The 19175-nt window shown below is 47.8% G+C and overlaps 1 protein-coding gene across 1 annotated transcript in view; it reads right to left on the reverse strand.

Moving 5' to 3' along the window:
• The window catches only part of LOC142724830 (uncharacterized), a gene marked incomplete at its 3' end in the record, with an annotated part of 57616 nt that extends 45640 nt beyond the window's left edge, over positions 1-11976 (reverse strand). Inside the window, exon 1 of the mRNA XM_075848967.1 lies at positions 11889-11976. The remainder of the gene's footprint in view (positions 1-11888) is intronic.
• Between the last annotated feature and the right edge of the window lie 7199 nt (positions 11977-19175).

Consider the following 19175-nt stretch of genomic DNA (forward strand, 5'->3'; position numbering starts at 1 on the left):
TAAGAGGAGCGGCTGATATCAGTCACACATATGATGTAATGTCTCTGGAGGATATAATAGTGCTGGAGTGATATAAGAGGAGCAGCTGATATCAGTCACATATGATGTAATGTCTCTGGAGGATATAATAGTGCTGGAGTGTTATAAGAGGAGCGGCTGATATCAGTCACATATGATGTAATGTCTCTGGAGGATATAATAGTACTGGAGTGATATAAGAGGGGCGGCTGATATCAGTCACACATATGATGTAATGTCTCTGGAGGATATAATAGTACTGGAGTGATATAAGAGGAGCGGCTGATATCAGTCACATATGATGTAATCTCTCTGGAGGATATAATAGTACTGGAGTGTTATAAGAGGAGCGGCTGATATCAGTCACACATATGATGTAATGTCTCTGGAGGATATAATAGTACTGGAGTGATATAAGAGGAGCGGCTGATATCAGTCACATATGATGTAATGTCTCTGGAGGATATAATAGTACTGGAGTGATATAAGAGGAGCGGCTGATATCAGTCACATATATGATGTAATGTCTCTGGAGGATATAATAGTACTGGAGTGATATAAGAGGAGTGGCTGATATCAGTCACATATGATGTAATGTCTCTGGAGGATATAATAGTACTGGAGTGATATAAGAGGTGCGGCTGATATCAGTCACATATGATGTAATGTCTCTGGAGGATATAATAGTACTGGAGTGATATAAGAGGAGCGGCTGATATCAGTCACATATGATGTAATGTCTCTGGAGGATATAATAGTGCTGGAGTGATATAAGAGGAGCGGCTGATATCAGTCACACATATGATGTAATGTCTCTGGAGGATATAATAGTACTGGAGTGTTATAAGAGGAGCGGCTGGTATCAGTCACATATGATGTAATGTCTCTGGAGGATATAATAGTACTGGAGTGTTATAAGAGGAGCGGCTGATATCAGTCACACATATGATGTAATGTCTCTGGAGGATATAATAGTACTGGAGTGATATATGAGGAGCGGCTGATATCAGTCACACATATGATGTAATGTCTCTGGAGGATATAATAGTACTGGAGTGATATAAGAGGAGCGGCTGATATCAGTCACACATATGATGTAATGTCTCCGGAGGATATAATAGTACTGGAGTGATATAAGAGGAGCGGCTGATATCAGTCACACATATGATGTAATGTCTCTGGAGGATATAATAGTGCTGGAGTGATATAAGAGGAGCGGCTGATATCAGTCACACATATGATGTAATGTCTCTGGAGGATATAATAGTACTGGAGTGTTATAAGAGGGGAGGCTGATATCAGTCACATATATGATGTAATGTCTCTGGAGGATATAATAGTGCTGGAGTGATATAAGAGGAGCGGCTGATATCAGTCACACATATGATGTAATGTCTCTGGAGGATATAATAGTACTGGAGTGTTATAAGAGGGGAGGCTGATATCAGTCACATATATGATGTAATGTCTCTGGAGGATATAATAGTACTGGAGTGTTATAAGAGGGGAGGCTGATATCAGTCACACATATGATGTAATGTCTCTGGAGGATATAATAGTGCTGGAGTGATATAAGAGGAGCGGCTGATATCAGTCACATATGATGTAATGTCTCTGGAGGATATAATAGTGCTGGAGTGTTATAAGAGGAGAGGCTGATATCAGTCACATATGATGTAATGTCTCTGGAGGATATAATAGTACTGGAGTGTTATAAGAGGAGCGGCTGATATCAGTCACACATATGATGTAATGTCTCTGGAGGATATAATAGTACTGGAGTGTTATAAGAGGAGCGGCTGATATCAGTCACACATATGATGTAATGTCTCTGGAGGATATAATAGTACTGGAGTGATATAAGAGGAGCGGCTGATATCAGTCACATATGATGTAATGTCTCTGGAGGATATAATAGTACTGGAGTGATATAAGAGGAGCGGCTGATATCAGTCACACATATGATGTAATGTCTCTAGAGGATATAATAGTACTGGAGTGATATAAGAGGAGCGGCTGATATCAGTCACACATATGATGTAATGTGTCTGGAGGATATAATAGTACTGGAGTGTTATAAGAGGAGCGGCTGATATCAGTCACACATATGATGTAATGTCTCTGGAGGATATAATAGTACTGGAGTGATATAAGAGGAGTGGCTGATATCAGTCACATATGATGTAATGTCTCTGGAGGATATAATAGTACTGGAGTGATATAAGAGGAGCGGCTGATATCAGTCACATATGATGTAATGTCTCTGGAGGATATAATAGTGCTGGAGTGATATAAGAGGAGCGGCTGATATCAGTCACACATATGATGTAATGTCTCTGGAGGATATAATAGTACTGGAGTGTTATAAGAGGAGCGGCTGATATCAGTCACATATGATGTAATGTCTCTGGAGGATATAATAGTGCTGGAGTGATATAAGAGGAGCGGCTGATATCAGTCACATATGATGCAATGTCTCTGGAGGATATAATAGTACTGGAGTGTTATAAGAGGAGCGGCTGATATCAGTCGCATATATGATGTAATGTCTCTGGAGGATATAATAGTACTGGAGTGTTATAAGAGGAGCGGCTGATATCAGTCACACATATGATGTAATGTCTCTGGAGGATATAATAGTACTGGAGTGATATAAGAGGAGCAGCTGATATCAGTCACACACATGATGTAATGTCTCTGGAGGATATAATAGTACTGGAGTGATATAAGAGGAGCGGCTGATATCAGTCACACATATGATGTAATGTCTCTGGAGGATATAATAGTACTGGAGTGTTATAAGAGGAGCGGCTGATATCAGTCACACATGATGTAATGTCTCTGGGGGATATAATAGTGCTGGAGTGATATAAGAGGAGCGGCTGGTATCAGTCACACATATGATGTAATGTCTGGAGGATATAATAGTACTGGAGTGATATAAGAGGAGCGGCTGATATCAGTCACATATGATGTAATGTCTCTGGAGGATATTACAGCGCCGTAGATATGCAACAAAGTAGTTGTCATAGGGACAAGGCATTTTGGCTGATAACAGGGAGCAAACTATAATATTTGCCTGTCCTACAGTCTGAAATGATTGATAATAGTGAAGAACAGATTATTTTCATCTCCACAGCGTATGAAGAGATGGCCTGCAGGTGTAATGCCGCTTTAAGACTCCCCTCCCCCTGCCCATGCCATGTATGAGAACCCCCTGCAGAGACCCTGGCATTGACATACCTCATATGCACCCGGTTGGACGGCTGGCAGCTCCTGGCGTCGCTGTCCCCCGTACACGCCCGCCCGCTGCTGTGACAATGGCCTTTTCCTTACATGAGAACTTCCTCATTGCTGAAGCAGCAGATGAGGAAGCGGAGATCAGGTGCGAGCAGCGGCCAACGCCGGATCCTTATCTGTGCGATCAAATGACCACCGGAGACTTGGCCCGGGTATGAGGACCTGTGCCCACCAGTGCCTGTACAGACCTGGCAACACCCAACGTGACAGCGGCAACACCAACCACTCAAAAATAGACCTGGGGTCACAGAAAGGCCACCCGCACAACCAGAAATACAGCACACACGGGGTTAATATATATGGATAGGTTCTTTGTAGCTGGGGGAGATCAGCCTGAGCCTCCTGGTTCATGAATAGAATGTCAGGACTGCAGTGAGGACTGACACAGGCTGAACAGTAGGAGAGCGGGCAGGAGGGGGTGTACATGCAGATTTACATGTCATTCAGGACCAGTGGAAAGCTGGGTGACAACCAATACAGGGGCTAGTTATACAATAATATGGGTACAGGGGATGCCAACCCCTGTGGGAGCTGTTATGGCAGCCATATTGATGGTCACCCAGCTTTCCCAGGATCTGATACAGGAATACCAGACGGTGATCACAGAGATCGTGCCCTGCAGAAGAGATTATTATCTCATAACTATAAAGAGCGATCACCAAAGGTCACGACCTGCCGGTGCCATGGAGAGGCTGGCACAGGAGCTGGCACAGGAGCTGGCACAGGACAGACCAGGCTGCTAACTCATGGTCACTTTCCTGCTGCTCACCTGACAGTTATCCTCCTCCATTACTGCAGAGCTGTCACCTGGGACTACAGTTTAGCTGCACTGCCTATAGGGAGTCTGAGACACACCCCCTCTCATCATTGGTCCAGGCTGCTGCTCTGTCCCTCCCCCTGAAGCTCCGCCTCTTCAGTTTGGCTGCTGTGTATAAACACAAGTCTATCACAGGGAGAGCCGGAAGTGACAGCAGGGAGAGCAGGAAGTGACAGCAGGGAGAGCAGGAAGGGACAGCAGGGAGAGCAGGAAGTGACAGCAGGGAGAGCAGGAAGTGACAGCAGGGAGAGCAGGAAGTGACAGCAGGTAGAGCAGGAAGTGACAGCAGGGAGAGCAGGAAGGGACAGCAGGGAGGGACAGCAGGAAGAGACAGCAGGGAGAGCAGGAAGAGACAGCAGGGAGAGCAGGAAGGGACAGCAGGGAGAGCAGGAAGTGACAGCAGGAAGGGACAGCAGGGAGAGCCGGAAGGGACAGCAGGGAGAGCAGGAAGTGACAGCAGGGAGAGCAGGAAGAGACAGCAGGGAGAGCAGGAAGGGACAGCAGGGAGAGCAGGAAGTGACTGCAGGGAGAGCAGGAAGTGACAGCAGGGAGAGCAGGAAGTGACAGCAGGGAGAGCAGGAAAGGACAGCAGGGAGGGACAGCAGGAAGAGACAGCAGGGAGAGCAGGAAGAGACAGCAGGAAGGGACAGCAGGGAGAGCAGGAAGTGACAGCAGGAAGGGACAGCAGGGAGAGCCGGAAGGGACAGCAGGGAGAGCAGGAAGAGCAGGAAGTGACAGCAGGGAGAGCAGGAAGTGACAGCAGGGAGAGCAGGAAGTGACAGCAGGGAGAGCAGGAAGAGACAGCAGGGAGAGCAGGAAGGGACAGCAGGGAGAGCAGGAAGGGACAGCAGGGAGAGCAGGAAGTGACTGCAGGGAGAGCAGGAAGTGACAGCAGGGAGAGCAGGAAGTGACAGCAGGGTGATTAAATCAAGAGATTATCAGGAAAATTTCATGAATCTACTGAGGGGAAAGAGCTCCAGTACAGGGGACCAATCACAGCTGCATCATGTCATGCTCCAGTCACATCCAGAGCTGCAGTCAAAATAATATGTTTATATTAGGTCTTATGCTCCAGTCACATCCAGAGCTGCAGTCAGAATACTATGTTTATATTATGTCTTATGCTCCAGTCACATCCAGAGCTGCAGTCAGAATACTATGTTTATATTATGTCTTATGCTCCAGTCACATCCAGAGCTGCAACCAAATACTATGTTTATATTATGTCTTAGCGACATCAGAGGATCCTATAGCCCAATGGCTACAGTTATATTGCCCCCAGCAAATACCACAACTGCCCCCAGCGACATCACAGCGGCCTCCAGACTGAACAGAGGAACGTCGCAGGAGTCTTGATAATATGAAGCCCCGGCCCACAGCCTGACTAATGTACGACTACTACTCAAAGCATTGTGATAATAATATCCACCCCTACAAACCGCGGGGCAGAGTACACACTCCCCACAACAGTGACAGCCACAGGGCCCCAGCAACAGTCACAGGGCCCCCACAACAGTCACAGCGCAGGGCCCCCGCAAGTCACAGCGCAGGGCCCCCGCAAGTCACAGCGACAGTGCCCCCGCAACAGTCACAGCGACAGTGCCCCCGCAACAGTCACAGCGACAATGCCCCCGCAACAGCGACAGTGCCCCCGCAACAGCCACAGGGCCCCCGCAACAGTCACAGGGCCCCCGCAACAGCCACAGGGCCCCCGCAACAGCCACAGGGCCCCCGCAACAGTCACAGGGCCCCCGCAACAGTCACAGGGCCCCCGCAACAGTCACAGCCACATTATGTATTGAGACTTATTTTAATGCTTATTGTAAAAAATGTGTGTGGGTTTTTTTTACCCTTTAATGTACCGGCATATATCTATATACTGATAGTAATGTTTCGGCATATATCTATATACTGATAGCACACAGGCAGCGGTTACCTCAGTATGTCCTAACAACAGGAAATACGGTCAAACAGTCCTGGGGGCCTTCAATGGACCCTGGGCTGTCTGCCCATATATGGTATGTCCCTCGATCGTGTCACAGGGATCCCCCCCTTCTCATTTACCCTTTGAATGCTGCGGTGGTGGTCAGCTTTGATTGCGGCATTCAAGGGAATAGCTGTGGAGATGAGAGATTTCTCTGATCTCCAACGTTAGTGGGGCTGCGATTGTGTAATACAGCCATTGCCCCGCTACTGACAAGTAGTGTGCGCGCGGTCAGCAGGAGGTGATGCGGCCGGCGCAGGCACTAAAGACAGAACATGAGGGTGTTTTGTAGTGCGCCCGCCATGTTCTCTGACTTCAGTGCCGGCTCATTAGCGCAGCGCCGGTCGCATCACCTCATGCGGATTGCGCGTGCACACACTTGACACGAGCGGGGCAATGGATGTATCACACAGCCGCAGCCCCGCTCCCACACATTCATGCGTTACTATACTGCGGCCGCACAGCTTAGTATCCAAATACACAATGAATTAATGGTATTGAACCGTATGAGGGCGCACGGCATCAAAATAGTATAGACATTTCCCCTAATTGGGTATAATAATGTTAAGGGCCGACCCTATTGATTTTAGAGTACGTGAAGAAATACCCCGACCCTGAAATGTCCAGGACATCAATTCCAAAGCAGCTTTGTAGACGGGTTAAAAATGTTCTCGTTTGTCTTCTAGCGAATTGAGCAATACATTAATTATCGCCTTGTCGCGAACCCACGAGTCTAACGATGAATTGATTTGTGTCGTAGGACAAGTTTGGGACTGAACACCCCACTAGGGCTGCGATCCAAACTAAAGGGGGCAGCTGCAAGAGTAGGTCCCGGGGACCCTAAAATCAGTCCACGTCAGACCCCGGAGGAGCGTTGGACCTAATGTTATTCGGCGGATTTCATCCCATGCGACCGCTTCAGCCAATCACAGGCCGCAGCGGTCACATGAGATGAAACATCATCCCAGGGCTGCGGTACGTCAGAGGGACTTGTCGCCGTGGTAAGTATAGCCATTTTTTTTTTCATTGCAGGATTTCCGCAGCGGACATTCCAGTCGAAAAACTGCTTGACAATTTGGTGCGGTTTTTCGGCAGGAATTCCCTGCGGCCGCCCGCATGGATACACCGTGTGCCTTTACGCAGCATATCCGCCCTGTGTCAACCTACCCCTAGTGTAGACAATTACATGGGCCGCTAGTTTGTTTTCTTGACCTAAGACCTAATGTGCCCTCAGGTCTATTCTGTTGTCGAGGGCCCAGGACCATAAGGCCTTGTTCACACGGCGTGTATTTGACGCGTTTTTGACGCATTTTACGCAGCAAAAAAGCATGCTTTAAGCTTTCCATTGACTTCAATTGGAAAACACATTGTAGTGTATACGACGCACTTTTTTTACGCGCGCGTTTAAAAAACGCGTTGTGTAAAAAAAGAAGTGCCAGGTAAATTCTAGGTGCGTATAAACATGCCGAAAATGCACCAAAAACCGTGCCTAATTCCTATAGTCGATGGGAGTCCTAATTACGTGCCAAATGACAGGCACAAAACTCGTCAAAAACGCCTATATTTTAAAAAGCGCTTTACAAAAACGCTAGCGTTTGACACGTGTACACATCGTTTTTTTTAGCGCCGTGTGAACAAGGCCTAACTCCAAGACTTCTCCGCAGAGATTCCTCGACCTCGTCCCCCATCCGGTTTACATGCGACACGGCTTTTGTCCATCGGTGTGAAATCATATTGGCGGTGCGGAAACGTTGGAACCAAATATCCGGAGATAAAATTTTGCCGCTCTAAATTCTAGGGGATTTATATGGAGATGCGACTCCGTCAGTGACCATTTACCCCACGTCGCCATGTTCGATATAAAAACAGCCCAACTCGACAGAAAGGCACCTGGCAGGGGAGAGCGAGTAGCAGATGGGGGTGGTTGTAGTAGCATTTGATCATGGTGTAATTCCATCACTACAGTATGAAGAAGAGGGAATTATCATGTGCCCGTGAGGACCTTGTAAATAAAGCTGCACATTACAAGAGAGCGGTTTATAATGGGCTGGAGGGTGGGCCGCAAATATCAGCCCCGTTTCCGTTGTGTACAGTATGACCAGGCCTCATTCATCAGCACTGTCTCCAGGCACTGTCCCTGCTGCCCATAGCAACCAATCAGAGCTCAGCTTTCATTTTACCTCAGCAGTTCAGGAAATGCCTGAGGCCATCGTATCCTTCCCTGTCTGTCGCTTGGTCCTCTTTGCGGACACGTCGTACTCGATTCAAAGACTTGCGATGTTAGAGTCGTATGTGCGCACGGGTTCATCCAAAGAAACACAGGACTGTTTGGCTGTCAATTTCAGTTTTAGTCATATACATATTTGGTGCGGAAGTGGCGAAAGAGGACCCGTGGCTGATGCCAAAATAATATAGGCAACCACCTTTTTGGACATTGGTCGTTTTTTTGCAGACATCCGGGAAAGGATTGTGAGAAGCCCGAAGAAATCGATGCGAAAACGATCCCAGCAGAACGACACGTCGACGTGTACGGAAATCGCTTCAGCGGAGGTCATACCGAGCGTCGGTAGTGCAAGAGTTAAAACGGGGTGATAGACAGGAGCGCGTCGCGTACCGCAATGGACTACTGGATTGATCGTAGACGGCCATTGTGACCCATTGCAATACATCATGTCCGGTGAAGCGCCGTTCCGTCTAAACCGTGTCTGTTCATTCGCAGAACAACAGTTACCGACGCACAAATTCACACAATCCGCACCAATAGCCGCTCCATGATCCAAAAAATACGGCATGCACTTCTTTTTACGCGCCATTTTTTCATGAGCAATTCTATGCACAACTGATCACGAGCGGAGCGCGAGTCTCATTTCTTTCCACAAGACGGGCGACTTGCCACTGCGCCGAGTTCATGCGACATAAGAACGTACGGTGAGCAAAGGGTCTCCACGGTCCATAGCATGGCAGACGGAGGACTCACCCGCCGCAGTCCTTTTCTTTTGGGCTGACCGTCCTCCTCAGCATCGGGAAAGTTTGAAGGTGCCTCCTCGGGTAACCTGTTTCCGGAATGGTCTCTGGTAATATTCCCGGATCTGACCTTGGGACATAAAGGACCGACCCACCGATCGAAAGTCCTCCTAGGGATAATGGACATCTTTATGTCCGCAAAGGATTCGCCGGCCCCGTAACGGCCCTCAATCTCTTGGCTACAATCTCTGGACGGAAGAGATTTGCGGCCTCCGTATTGGGGAATTCGAGGGCCATTCCTGCCGCCGTAAGCCGTCTCGCCCTACTGATATTTGTAACGTAATTGAAGGCTCCCGCTGCTAACGGGACCGCTCGGCCCAATGATTTCAAGAAAAGCCTTTTACGGGATAGCAGTGCCGGCACGCAGATACATTGCCGTCTTATTAGTCGGGGGCCGGCTGCGTCCCCAATCTTGAATTGCACCGGTTCGACGTCTTCGAGATTGGCCGAGTCTGTAATAGACGGTAAAGCCGGATCATCCCCTTACTAAAGAGGAAGGAAACGACAATGGTGTAAAATGCCTCCGACCCGTCCGCGATCGCCCGAGTATAAGGGGGTGATTGACCCGCAAAGTCCTCCCCAGTCACCTGGAAATCCACTTTCCGCTTTTGGACCTGGTGACATTTTCCGATTCCGAATCTTCCTGAGGAAATATGTCCGAGCCGCCCGCGCGATGGCCATGGAAGTCGTCTTATAATGGCGCCCTGACCGCACGCTGCTCTGAGGGCAGAACATGGAGCTGCTCGAGAACCGTTCTGTGAGAAATGTGACGATGAATCCGGTCTTTCTTGTCAACGAGATATTTCGCTTCTCCTCGTAGTCAGATTCGGGGAGTTGCGCACATTGTGTCTGTTCCAGGCGCCATACGTTTATTTCTCTCTGTTTCGCCTTCCTCAGATGAATACGAGGAGGAGGAGACATTTATTTTTTAACCCCTTTTCATAGCAACGAAATCGCTTTTTGTGAAGATCTCTCCACAGATTCGGAGGCAGGAACGTTGCAGACGTCGTCCATCTTGTGCCGCCGGAAAACTTCGGACTCCAGTCCCGCCGCACTATTGCAAGTCTGAAGTCACGCGATCGCGATCTCCGCCGGAGACGCCTGTGACGCTCCCCCGACATCTCATGCAGATATTGGGGTACGCCCTGTGACGCTCCCCCGACATCTCATGCAGATATTGGGGTACGCCCTGTGACGCTCCGTCCTGCCAGTTACAGATCTGTTTCGATATCCGGGTGCTCGAAGAAAAGAAGCCGAGGTCCAACCCCCGAGATACGAGGCGCTGGATGACGTGGACGTCTGTGGTTTGTGAACCCCCTTCCAGCTGTTACCCCGGGCATAGAACCCGGTCTCCTGCCCTGAGGAGCTGAGTGACTGCCACCCGGCACCCTATAGGATGCCACCAGTCATCACCCCCTGCCCTGAGGAGCCACCCCGGACCCGTCACATGTTTGCAAACAACACTATTGATTGGCTGATGAGATTTGAGCTCCACCACTGGATGTGGGGGCACATACTTTACTGCCCGGAGCGCACAGGCGGACGCCCCACCGGCTCAGCACCGGATAACCACATCACATGATCTGCCGGTCGTCTCCCTCGTTGCGTCTTGAGGTTTTGGCTGCAACTGAGAGAAAGGTGATTTTCTTAAAGAGACAGGACTTGGAAATGCTGCCAGGATTGAGTTACAGGTTCTGCAATAGTGGAGTTCCCCTCAAACCCTGGAGTCGTCGTCACGTGGAGTCTAAACTTCTACTAAGGCCATTTTTCTAGATCTCACATACAGGAAAAACATGTCGGCTAACAACGTCTAGCGTCGGCCATTACAGCTACTGACACCCAGCTTTCCACAGATCCTGAATGGCATGTAAAGCTGCATAGTGTTAAAGACATAAATGAATCTGCTCAGCCTCTACTAGCTTGTCAGTGTGTCAGTCTTCACTGGAGTTCTGGCATTCTATTCATGAAACCTGGAATAAAGTGGCGCGTGTAAGAACCCCTCAGGGGGACCTCACGTCTCGTCCTGGACCCCAACTTGTGTTTATTATAGACATTAATAACACCGGCAAAACTGGCAACTACAATATCCGGTCCAAGCCTTGGCAGCAGAGCTGACACTCTAATATAAGACCCTCACTCATTGCTATATAATCCTAGGTGTCCAGTCCAAGCCTTGGCAGCAGAGCTGACACTCTAATATAAGACCCTCACTCATTGCTATATAATCCTAGGTGCCTAGTCCAGGCCTTGGCAGCAGAGCTGACTCTCTAATATAAGACCCTCACTCATTGCTATATAATCCTAGGTGCCCAGGCCTTGGCAGCAGAGCTGACACTCTAATATAAGACCCTCACTCATTGCTATATAATCCTAGGTGTCCAGGCCTTGGCAGCAGAGCTGACTCTCTAATATAAGGCCCTCACTCATTGCTATATAATCCTAGGTGTCCAGTCCAGGCCTTGGCAGCAGAGCTGACACTCTAATATAAGACCCTCACTCATTGCTCTATAATCCTAGGTGTCCAGTCCAGGCCTTGGCACCAGAGCTGACACTCTAATATGAGACCCTCACTCATTGCTATATAATCCTAGGTGTCCAGTCCAGGCCTTGGCAGCAGAGCTGACACTTTGCAGAGTCCTCTGGCCACAGAGCTGACACTCTACATGCAGGAGCCGTGACACCCCGGTTTTCGCTCCGCAGCATTGTGTCCCCTCACCCCGGCTGGGCCGCAGAGCTTGCACTTACCGTGTGGTCGGTTGTTGTTCTCCGCTTCCTCCGCCTTCTCTCCGGGTGACGGGAATGAACCTTTCAATGAATAGAAGAAAAAAACGTCTCTTTTTCCGGGATGTGATTGGTCATCAGGCTGCAAAGAGCGACATCTAGCGGCTGTAATGTGCAACTGCGCCCGGCGACCCTGCACTGGCTGAATACACCACACGGGGGCGCCCTGTGTCCATAGGAGGGTGACGGGTGTAATAAACACAATGTATCACCTTATCACCCGGATCCCTCTATAACCGATCAGCAATAAATCTTAGATAGATAGATAGATAGATAGATAGATAGATAGATAGATAGATAGATAGATAGATAGATAGATAGATAGATAGATAGATAGATAGATAGATAGATAGATAGTAATGTATGTACACAGTGACTCCACCAGCAGAACAGTGAGTGCAGCTCTGGAGTATAATACAGGATGTAACTCAGGATCAGTACAGGATAAGTAATGTATGTTTGTACACAGTGACTCCACCAGCAGAATAGTGAATGCAGCTCTGGAGTATAATACAGGATGTAACTCAGGATCAGCACAGGATAAGTAATGTAATGTATGTACACAGTGACTCTACCAGCAGAATAGTGAGTGCAGCTCTGGAGTATAATACAGGATGTAACTCAGGATCAGCACGGGATAAGTAATGTAATGTATGTACACAGTGACACCACCAGCAGAATAGTGAGTACAGCTCTGGAGTATAATACAGGATATAACTCAGGATCAGTACAGGATAAGTAATGTAATGTATGTACACAGTGACTCTACCAGCAGAATAGTGAGTGCAGCTCTGGAGTATAATACAGGATGTAACTCAGGATCAGTACAGGATAAGTAATGTAATGTATGTACACAGTGACTCTACCAGCAGAATAGTGAGTGCAGCTCTGGAGTATAATACAGGATATAACTCAGGATCAGTACAGGATAAGTAATGTAATGTATGTACACAGTGACTCCACCAGCAGAATAGTGAGTGCAGCTCTGGAGTATAATACAGGATGTAACTCAGGATCAGTACAGGATAAGTAATGTAATGTATGTACACAGTGACTCCACCAGCAGAATAGTGAGTGCAGCTCTGGAGTATAATACAGGATGTAACTCAGGATCAGTACAGGATAAGTAATGTATGTACACAGTGACTCCACCAGCAGAATAGTGAGTGCAGCTCTGGAGTATAATACAGGATATAACTCAGGATCAGTACAGGATAAGTAATGTAATGTATGTACACAGTGACTCCACCAGCAGAATAGTGAGTGCAGCTCTGGAGTATAATACAGGATGTAACTCAGGATCAGTACAGGATAAGTAATGTAATGTATGTACACAGTGACTCTACCAGCAGAATAGTGAGTGCAGCTCTGGAGTATAATACAGGATATAATTCAGGATCAGTACAGGATAAGTAATGTAATGTATGTACACAGTGACTCCACCAGCAGAATAGTGACTGCAGCTCTGGAGTATAATACAGGATATAATTCAGGATCAGTACAGGATAAGTAATGTAATGTATGTACACAGTGACTCCACCAGCAGAATAGTGAGTGCAGCTCTGGAGTATAATACAGGATGTAACTCAGGATCAGTACAGGATAAGTAATGTAATGTATGTACACAGTGACCACCAGCACAATAGCGAGTGCAGCTCTGGAGTATAATACAGGCAGCAAATCAGGATCAGTACAGGATAAGTAATGTGTGTACACAGTGACTCCACCAGCAGAATAGTGAGTGCAGCTCTGGAGTTAATACTGGATGTAACTCAGGATCAGTACAAGATAAGTAAGGACAGAAGTTGTCAAACTAACCTAATCTGTTTTTATGAAGAGGTGAGCAGAAGTCTAGACAGAGGGGCCGCTGTGGATTTAGTGTTTTTAGACTTTGTAAAGGCATTTGACACTGTCCCCCATAGACGCCTAATGGGTAAATTAAGGACATTAGGTTTAGAAAATATAGTTTGTAATTGGATTGAGAATTGGCTCAAGGACCGTATCCAGAGAGTTGTGGTCAATGATTCCTTCTCTGAATGGTCACCGGTTATAAGTGGTGTACCCCAGGGTTCAGTGCTGGGACCACTATTATTCAACTTATTTATTAATGATATAGAGGATGGGATTAATAGCACTATTTCTATTTTTGCAGATGACACCAAGCTATGTAATATAGTTCAGACTATGGAAGATGTTCATGAATTACAGGCAGATTTAAACAAACTAAGTGTTTGGGCGTCCACTTGGCAAATGAAGTTTAATGTAGATAAATGTAAAGTTATGCATCTGGGTACCAACAACCTGCATGCATCATATGTCCTAGGGGGCGCTACACTGGCGGATTCACTTGTTGAGAAGGATCTGGGTGTACTTGTAAATCATAAACTCAATAACAGCATGCAGTGTCAATCAGCTGCTTCAAAGGCCAGCAGGATATTGTCGTGTATTAAAAGAGGCATGGACTCGCGGGACAGGGATGTAATAATGCCACTTTACAAAGCATTAGTGAGGCCTCATCTAGAATATGCAGTTCAGTTCTGGGCTCCAGTTCATAGAAAGGATGCCCTGGAGTTGGAAAAAATACAAAGAAGAGCAACGAAGCTAATAAGGGGCATGGAGAATTTAAGTTATGAGGAAAGATTGAAAGAATTAAACCTATTTAGCCTTGAAAAAAGAAGACTAAGGGGGGACATGATTAACTTATATAAATATATTAATGGCACATACAAAAAATATGGTGAAATCCTGTTCCTTGTAAAACCCCCTCAAAAAACAAGGGGGCACTCCCTCCGTCTGGAGAAAAAAAGGTTCAAGCTGCAGAGGCGACAAGGCTTCTTTACATTGAGAACTGTGAATTTATGGAATAGCCTACCGCAGGAGCTGGTCACAGCAGGGACAGTAGATGGCTTTAAAAAAGGGTTAGATAATTTCCTAGAACAAAAAAATATTAGCTCCTATGTGTAGAAATTTTTCCTTCCCTTTTCCCTTCCCTTGGTTGAACTTGATGGACATGTGTCTTTTTTCAGCCGTACTAACTATGTAACTATGTAACTATGTAATATAATGTATATACACAGTGACTCCACCAGCAGAATAGTGAATTCAGCTCTGGAGTATAATACAGGATATATGTAAAGGATCTGCCAGACACAGCTTCTGTGTCGACGCCCGTGGTTAGTCAGTCTGCACCTGCTCCTTAGTCTGATCGAGTGACCCCTCCTTCTACCAATCAGGCTGGGAGGCTGAGGAGTGGGAGAGCCTATCACAGCCTGGCCAGACGGAGCTTCCTGCTCCTCCTTTGCCTGTGATTCTGTCTGTTTCCTGGCTCTGCTGCTGCTGCTTGTACTTTTGTTCTCTGCTCCATATAGACCCTGGCTTACTGACTACTCTCCTGCTCTGCGTTTGATACCTCGTACACTCCTGGTTTGACTCAGCTCGTTCACTACTCTTGTAGCTCACGGTGTTGCCGTGGGCAACTTCCCCGTTCCCCTAGCTTCTGTGTACCCTTGTCTATTTGTCTGTCGTGCGCATAGTGAGCGTAGGGACCGTCACCCAGTTGTACGCCGTCGCCTAGGACGGGCCGTTGCAAGTAGGCAGGGACTGAGTGGCGGGTAGATTAGGGCTCACATGTCTGTCGCCCTACCCCGGCATTACAATATAACTCAGGATCAGTACAGGATAAGTAATGTAATGTATGTACACAGTGACTCCACCAGCAGAATAGTGAGTGCAGCTCTGGAGTATAATACAGGATATAACTCAGGATCAGTACAGTATAAGTAATGTATGTACACAGTGACTCCACCAGCAGAATAGTGAGTGCAGCTCTGGAGTATAATACAGGATATAACTCAGGATCAGTACAGGATAAGTAATGTAATGTATGTACACAGTGACTCCACCAGCAGAATAGTGAGTGCAGCTCTGGAGTATAATACAGGATGTAACTCAGGATCAGTACAGGATAAGTAATGTAATGTATATACACAGTGACTCCACCAGCAGAATAGTGAGTGCAGCTCTGTAGTATAATACAGGATGTAACTCAGGATCAGTACAGGATAAGTAATGTAATGTATGTACACAGTGACTCCACCAGCAGAATAGTGAGTGCAGCTCTGGAGTATAATACTGGATGTAACTCAGGATCAGTACAGGATAAGTAATGTAATGTATGTACACAGTGACTCCACCAGCAGAATAGTGAGTGCAGCTCTGGAGTATAATACAGGATGTAACTCAGGATGAGTACAGGATAAGTAATTTAATGTATGTACACAGTGACTCCACCAGCAGACTAGTGAGTGCAGCTCTGGACTATAATACGGGATATAATTCAGGATCAGTACAGGATAAGTAATGTATGTACACAGTGACTCCACCAGCAGAATAGTGAGTGCAGCTCTGGAGTATAATACAGGATGTAACTCAGGATCAGTACAGGATAAGTAATGTAATGTATGTGCACAGTGACTCCACCAGCAGACTAGTGAGTGCAGCTCTGGAGTATAATACAGGATAAGTAATGTATGTACACAGTGACTCCACCAGCAGAATAGTGAGTGCAGCTCTGCAGTATAATACAGGATGTAACTCAGGATCAGTACAGGATAAGTAATGTAATATATGTATACAGTGACTCCACCAGCAGAATAGTGAGTGCAGCTCTGGAGAATAATACAGGATGTAACTCAGGATCAGTACAGGATAAGTAATGTAATGTATGTACACAGTGACTCCACCAGCAGAATAGTAAGTGCAGCTCTGGAGTATAATACAGGATGTAACTCAGGATCAGTACAGGATAAGTAATGTAATGTATGTACACAGTGACTCCACCAGAAGAATAGTGAGTGCAGCTCTGGAGAATAATACAGGATGTAACTCAGGATCAGTACAGGATAAGTAATGTAATGTATGTACACAGTGACTCCACCAGCAGAATAGTAAGTGCAGCTCTGGAGTATAATACAGGATGTAACTCAGGATCAGTACAGGATAAGTAATGTAATGTATGTACACAGTGACTCCGCCAGCAGAATAGTGAGTGCAGCTCTGAAGTATAATACAGGATATAACTCAGGATCAGTACAGGATAAGTAATGTCATGTATGTACACAGTGACTCCACCAGCAGAATAGTCAGTGCAGCTCTGGAGTGGGAGGAGTAGGACGTGTGGAGAGAGCTGCTGAGACTACCGTGCAGGCCTTGGATCCAGGGACTTTCCTTATCCTATCTGCCCAGGCCTCATACCATCTGCCTGGGCTTGGAAAGTACCCTGAGGGGGGTTCCATCCTAGGATGGAGCCTCAGACCTCTACCTCCCGGAGCATGCCAGCGGGGGGTAGAGGGTCATCCCAGCTGGCTGGGAATATGCAAATGGTCGCGGGGGTGAGGGGATCATCTTGGGGCAAGGCTGTCCTGGCTCCCCCCGTGGCTGGAACCCTGGATAAGGGTATGGAGATGCGGTCCGGCATGGTGATCGAGGTGTTGTCATCTGGAGAAGGACCAGCGCCGTCCGGACATTTGGATGACGGTCGTGTGGAGGAATGGGGACAGCTGAGGACTGGAGAGACGGTGGAGAACTTCAGCTCCCGTCTGGCTATGCGGTTGGAGGAGTATCGGGACCTCAAGAAGTCGCTGCAACGGCTCCGTGCGGACTTGGCGGTCGCCAGAGGAAGGGCTGCAAAATGCACAGGAGGTAAGAGGTCCCGATACCGTTTAAATGTGAAATCCTTGTTGGAGGAAATAAAAGAAGTGGAAGAGAGACGTGAGGAGATTTTGGCAGGCGGAGGGGTGTTTGGAGAAAAGTTAAAAAACGAAGAGAGGTTTGCCGAGATGGCAGCACCTATAAAAATAGAATGTATGGAGGAAGACACAGCAAAGGAAAATGTGGTGGAGGCAATGGAGAGTGAGACTGTAAAGTCCAGAGAAGGCACAGATTCTGAGGCACCCAGGAGCAGTGAGGAGGAGGAGGGTGGACTCACAGCTGGGAGAAATCAAGAGTGTTTTGAAACTGACAGTGAGCGGCCTCCAGGATTACTCACTCAGATCCGTAACGTGGAGTCGCCGGTATCCTTCCAGGGATTTTGTTTCGGTGCGGAGTTACCCGCAGAGGAGGAAAAGCAAAAGAAAAAAAAATGTAAGAAGAAAAAAAAGGAAAAGGAAAAAAAATCTGCTAAAGGTTCATTTAAACTGGTGTATACAGCAAGATCCTTCCTGTGCTCTGAGCCAGATGAAAGTCAGGATCAGGGCGCAGGTCCCGCAAGACCCCCAGCTCAAGCCTCTGCAGTGGGGCTGGAGCGGGAATGCGGGGAGAGTGTTACGGGTCCGGCATTAGAACACGTGGTGGTCAAAATGGCGCCGGACGCCAACCCCTGCAAAGGGGGCGGTACTGGTGGCCTGGTGACGCCAGGGGGTGTGTCCCCGTGTCCGGTGAATGGCGAGCCCGGGAAACTGGTCTTTGATGCGAGTCAGGGGTCGGGAGAACGGGTAAACCAGAAACCGGATGTGGTGTCTGAAAGCCGGAAGTCTGTCGGTGTCGCAGTAAAGCCGTCAGACGTTCTGGACAAGGGCGGTCACAGAGGGGGCTCCGGCTCTGTTGGCCACTCCTCTGTGGGAGGGGGGAGTGGTCCGGCGCCGGAGGCGGCTCCAGTGACATCAGTGGCTCCTTCGTCCGCATCGCTGATAAGTGGTGTAGGCGAGAAGGGGGCTGCTGGCGTCGGGGGCGACGGTGGCCCCTTTCCCAAAAATGTTCCGCGCATAGAACAGATGGAGGTTAATGAGGCGGAGGGCACAGCGGGGACATCGCTTATAACATCTGGTGGCGTCCCTGCAAAGGTGCCTGATGATGCGGAGACTGAAGCAGTGTCTACCCACACAAAAAGTACAGAAAAAATACATAACATAGAACCAGGCCTGGCCAGAAGGATGACTGCAGGGGGACCTGGTGGGTTAAATGAAAAAGTTGCGGCTGTGGATGTGGAAACTGCTGGGGGTATGCAGGTGTCTGTAAATAAAGTTGCTGGAGTGTCTGCTGGTAATGGGGTGTTGAGTGCTGTGTCTGTGGGTGGTGGGGATGGGGTATCAACCAGGGGCAATGGGCCTGGCGCTCCTCTTGCTGTGACATCCGGCAGGTCTTATGCTGGTGTGGCAGCGGGGGGACAGCGGGCCCACCCATCTTCATCCTCAAGGTCCGGGGACGGTAACTTGCAACAACGTCTCTTGGACGCTTTAAGAGAGGGAAAGCAAA

Source organism: Rhinoderma darwinii, unplaced genomic scaffold, assembly GCF_050947455.1.
Source record: "Rhinoderma darwinii isolate aRhiDar2 unplaced genomic scaffold, aRhiDar2.hap1 Scaffold_590, whole genome shotgun sequence".
In the NCBI taxonomy this organism is placed as follows: Eukaryota; Metazoa; Chordata; class Amphibia; order Anura; family Rhinodermatidae; genus Rhinoderma; species Rhinoderma darwinii.